Source organism: Saccostrea echinata, unplaced genomic scaffold (assembly GCF_033153115.1).
Source record: "Saccostrea echinata isolate AGI-Se365-2 ecotype Australia unplaced genomic scaffold, CSIRO_AGI_Sech_v1 ptg000038l, whole genome shotgun sequence".
Lineage (NCBI taxonomy): Eukaryota > Metazoa > Mollusca > Bivalvia > Ostreida > Ostreidae > Saccostrea > Saccostrea echinata.
In genome coordinates, this window is record NW_026889787.1 from 597,460 (window position 1) to 603,459 (window position 6,000).

Sequence of the window (6,000 nt, forward strand, 5' to 3'; positions counted from 1 at the left end):
AGTAAAGAAAACTAAAATCTGTATATAACAGATCTCACATTGTTCTAAGACCATTCAGATATAACAGAAAAAACAAAATGTACCAATATAAAAATATACATATGCAAGGCTTTAAATAATGCATGACCATCGATAAATAATATTTGCTGTAATTTGCATAGCTTAAGCTTTTTCTGGAATCAAGTTTCATTGAGTGCTTATAAAAAACATAAAATAGGATACAAAGTTTAATATACATACATACATACATACATACATACATACATACATATATATATATATATATATATATATATATATATATATATATATATATATATATATATATATATATATATATATATATATATATATATATATATATATATATATATATATATATATATATGTATGTATGTATGTATGTATGTATGTATGTATGTATGTATTTAAAAAAATTAAAATGTTACTGTCACTGCAGAATATTATCTTTTTATATGCACTGGATATTCCACCCACAGAGACATGCCCTTGGGACACAGAATACAGCTACATGTATATGTGGCATGTCCATATATCTTTTATAACTATTCAGTAACTTCAACATATGCATGTTTTGGATCTACAACAGGTGTCAAATACGTGTTATTTTTTGGTGTTAAATAGGTGCTAGGGTCCGAATAAGTACCCCTTTTATCATCAGATATAGTATATGGTAACTCGAAGTCCTCCAGCATGACTGTTTCAATTGGAGAATGATAGAAATGTATATCCTCATAATTACTCTCAACAGTCACTGGAGATAAATATGTCTGTGGATTTTCTGGTCTTGGAATGTTTTCTGAAGTACGTTGATTATCATGCTCGATGAGATCGACTTCTTTTGAAGAAATCTGGATATCGTGTCTTCCATATCTCTTTGTGTTGGATATTTTTTTGCAGATATTCGAAAAAACATAGATTCCAACAAAAAGAACAAGAAGTCCTGCTAGTCCAAATATAATATAAATGTGGTACTTTAATAGAAATGTTTCCGATTCGTTTTCAAGATTTAGCGCGGAAGTGCTTCTTTCAATGTATACACTCGTTCTTGTTATATGTTCATATTCAGATGTGTGTATTACTGTTATATTCCTTGTTGTTGATTTTCTAAAATGTAGCGTTCGATCGGAAACCATGGAGCTTTTTTCTTTTACTTTAAATGTTTCTGTAGAGGTAGTCCATGATGTAAAGGCAAGATGAGATCCTGAATAGAAAGATTTTGTTAAGGTTACAATTCGTTAAGTTGATGTTACAGAAATACTTATTAACATATAAATGCCTTTTGTCGTGAGCTTTATTTGACATTTAGTAGACAACACAAAATTCTTGTAATAGGAAAATTTGGAATTGAAGATTTTTTTTATCTTAAAAAAGTTGTGTAGAAAAAAACTTATAAAGATAAAAAATCATTTATCTGTCAATCACCATTGCGTTCTGGACATTCATTTGCAGAATGACAGACATATTGTGTGCAGGTGCAATGCGATTCACAATTCCTCCCATAGTATGAATGCTGACATTTTTAGTGCAGTTTGAACAAAGAAACCCAGAGGACACTTTAAAAAATATTAATAACCACTGAAAGGTTTTCGAGCTTTTTTCAACAAAAGAACCTGATTGGTTAGCCTATGACTTTGACATGAGAAAGACTGCATTGCCATGAAAACTTTGAATTCAAAAAATGAAGATCTACTTTTTTAGCATAATCTGAAATAATTATATATTGTTACTTTTTTTTTCTTTTTGTTCACATCCCGGGATTTCGATTTTTTTATTGTGTACACACAAAAGTGCGCAGTTGAAATTTTAGCGATTTATTTTTGGTAAGAAATGCATTCTGTCAAAGGATAAAGGTTTCTTTATCACTCTAGCATCGATCGGAAAGTTCTAATATAGTTTAAAACACGATTTGCCCTATTCGAATTTTTAATTGGACGTTTCCTCTTATGTGACACTCATGCGAATTTAATAGATATACCTACAGTTTTTTCAGGATACGCATAAATTGTAATATTGCAAGGGCATAATGATGTTAAAAATCTAAGCTTATTTGATTGGTATTTTCTAAAACCTTTATAATTTTTAAAATGTTTGAACTTTTGAAGAATCTACTCTGTAAAAATGTCATTTGTTAAACCGCGGGTTGAATAAAATGCCAGTCAAATGCATAAAATATGGAAATAATTATTTTTTTACAAGTTTTATCAGACCTTTAGAACCTTCAAATACTCAGAAGTCACTTATTTTTCATGGTTTCAAATTTCCTTGGTTTGAGGAACATTGACTTGTTTCAGGGGTTAAGTTAAAGATCAAGGCTTTAGACCGGTGGGTTTTCCTCAGAAAAATTTGGTGTGGGGTGGAGCTTAAGTGAAGCGGCCGTGAAGGCACGAGGCACCACAGACGGATATTGAACCCCATTTTTTGTTTTGATTTTTAATTCAGCTATGTGTGTAGAAACTAAAAATATACTTGTCAAAAAATAGTTAAAGACTTTAAATATCAGGATCCAACCTCGTTTAATAGACATTATATTCATTGGAAAATGAACAGAAAAATCTTTTTGTAGAAATAGATTAGTTCAAAGTGATGAAAGTAAGGAAAATTTAATTATTTCTAATTGTTTGCAATGGCAGCTGTTATAATACTGCTAAATTCTCTGATTATTTTACCATAACCTTCGCCACGTGAACCATATTTTGAAGAAAAGTTTGCCTTATAAAATTTCATTTGAACAATATTTCAATGTTGTCATAATTAGAAAAAAAATAGATTTATAATTGTATTTAGTTAATTGATGTTTCAAACGCAGGTCGGTATTTCCTGTTTAAAGTGAAATTAATGTACGTGTGTTTGACAACATATAATGATCGATTCTATCGTGAAAAGAAATTCCCCTCTATAAAATTCAGTTGAAATAAATAAGCTTTTTTTAATTAATTAACTATCCTGACAGATTGATTATATATTTTTCGTATATTCTAATGTTTTCCAGTAAAAAAAAAAAAAAAAAAAAAAGATGCCAGCTCTGGCTACTTCCTGATCACGTCGCCTGTATGCGGTAGGCTTCGAAAGTCTTAATGTTAATTCGATGATCGGTACGATAAAAAGATGTACACAAAGAAAGAAAACTAAATTATATATAAATCAATTTCAAGTATCCAATTTCAGGCTTAATTTCAGGTGATTGACACACCTGGTAAATAAGTCGGTGGTTACTTCCTCCCCTTTTAAGTATACGAAAAAAAAAAAAAACTTTGTTACTGTTGTATGAGATTTCAACATTTCGTAAGAAACATGATGGGGCAGAGTAAACACGTGCACGGACCTCAAAAAACATCAGAGATGGGATCCGGTGCCATATTATGTTAAGTTTAATTTATAAATACATGTACATTTTTTTAACACCCTTGGTAGATTTTTTTTTTTTGAAAAGCACAACAAACATACAGATTCTACTAGTTAATCACTAAATTTACATTTATAAGACCGCAGCTTGAAAAGAACACTTTACAACACATTGCGATCGGAATGTTTTAGCTTCTCGCAAACGCTGTACGATATCTCGCAATCGTTGCATGCATTTTAGTGGTCCAATCAAGTCTCCGAAAATAGTGGACATACACACTATTCAGAGGCGATCGAATGCGATCCAAATTATCGCAATGCAACGCACGAACATTAGTATAAACGTCTTACGACGTGTTGTGTACTTGCAATACCTCCTCACCGTCTGCTGTGTATAATACATATGCTCGTATATATACTCCCCCTGACCCGCACGAGCGCCCCACGTACAATTGCATTGGCATATGTTCAGTCTTCCGATCATCCGATCACTCGCGCGATTCTATCGTATTATCTTACAACACTTGCTTTCATTGTTCAACAGTCGCATATAGACGCAAGATATGTCGAAAGATTTAATGCGTTTGCATCGCACATCCGTCGCTTTAGATCGTGCGAATTCCATACGAATACTTTTTCATATGCGATTATTTCGGCGACAGTTTAGGATCAAAATCAAAATATTTTTGCTTCTGATCGTGTACCAATTGTTAAAGGGCCCTAAGGCGCTTGTTCTTTGATCGGAAGGTCGTGTGTTCGTATCATGGCCGCGAATGGACAAAGACGATAAAAAATAGGTAGCGATTATTCCTTCACCAGATCCCCGGCACTAGCAGTGAATGCCCCTGGCTTTTGAATGAGACCTTAAAAACCAAGGTTGCATGTCACAGCAGGCGTTGGCAAGATAAAGGACACTCACTGCACAAAGGTCCTGAGTGCCGAGTAAAGGTCTAAAGAAGCCTTTCATTGGTATATGGTGGTACCTCTATACAAGTGAAAAAATTCTCGAACTGAACGTAAAAGAACAAAAATCAATCAATCAATCAACCAAAACATTCTGTTACCCTTCACTGGGTATACATTCAAAAAATACGTATATATCACTTCATTAGGGAATGAACAGAAGTTAATTGATTGAAATCTTAACAGGCAACGCATCTATGTGTACATGTAAGTTAATGAACTTTTACATCTCTGCAAACAATATTTGTTTACAGAATCGTTTTTGTTTTTTTTTTAATTTCAAAAATAAATTGATTTGCCTCTTAATGTATAGAGGTTGCGTTAAACTTTAAAATTCGATGTCACATGGACATATGCATTGCATTCAGTCAATTCTTTTTTAGCTTGCTGTAAATGATCTGTACGAATGACATAACCGCATGCAAAGATAAGTTTTTAATTAGTTTAAAATTGAAATTTGCATGTGAATTTAATGTTTGGCAACTTAAAAAAGTTGGGTATTTTGTGATGTCATAAATCAGGTTTGCCTCCTCTTTTTAGCTGAAGTGTCAAATTCTTGATCACATATCTCTTTTTTTTTTTTGACTTGTCATAATAATATGATTTTACAATGCCATCGTGCCCACTGGCCGATTTTTGATCGAATAGAGGATATTATGCCTTTTTGTTCGTTAAAAACCTCCGCAGATCCTAAAAAAGGGTTCAGGAATAAAATCAGGTCATTTTTTTCATGGCTCTCTACATTGAAAATAAGAGCAGTTAAGACCCGATCAGATTAACGTTATGAAGTATTATTCGAGGATTTGAAAAATGACTTGCAATGAAACCATTGTTGTCTTTCATACACTTAGTTCATGAAAATTAACGGGAAGTTGAGCTAATCCTAAAATAATATTCTAATTTTTTTTTATTGGCGTGTATTTAGATAAGGCTGGCAGTATGAGCTGTTATTATAACACCATGACTGGGAAGTTATTTGCATCCGCCTCCGCCTGGTCTAAAAATTACTCTGGAAACTACTAACACTTTCTCATAAACAATGAAAGCCTACCTTATAGGCAGAGATATTTTATCGGGTGGTAAATTCCAGGTAAGGGAGGGGCTTATTTTGTATAGGTGTGAATGCCCATTAAAATAATATTATTATTTAAAGTATTTGTTGAGCTTAGATAAAAAGTTATACTTTATTTTTGATATATATTATCATAAAGAATATCATAATTATTTCAAATACTAAAGGTATATATATATATATATATATATATATATATATATATATATATATATATATATATATATATATATATATATATATATATATATATATATATATATATATATATATATATATAAAATACAAAGCCCAAACCGGTAAGCTGGGGATCGATAGGAAATAAAAGTTATGGAATATGGCGGTAAAGTCTTCAACAAACTTCTCAAAATTCATTGGACAAGAAAAGATGACATTTACTTGGAAGATTCCTGAGGTATATACATTTTAAATGTTTAAATCCTGTCGATCGTTTAGATTGTAAATTGCTCAGATCATAGTCCCCACTGTTATATGGCAAGTTTGTTTGAAATTGGCCCACTGGTTCTTGAGAAAAAGGTTAAAACGTGAAAAGATGACGACAACGACGACGAAGACAGACAACGGACAAATTTCGATCA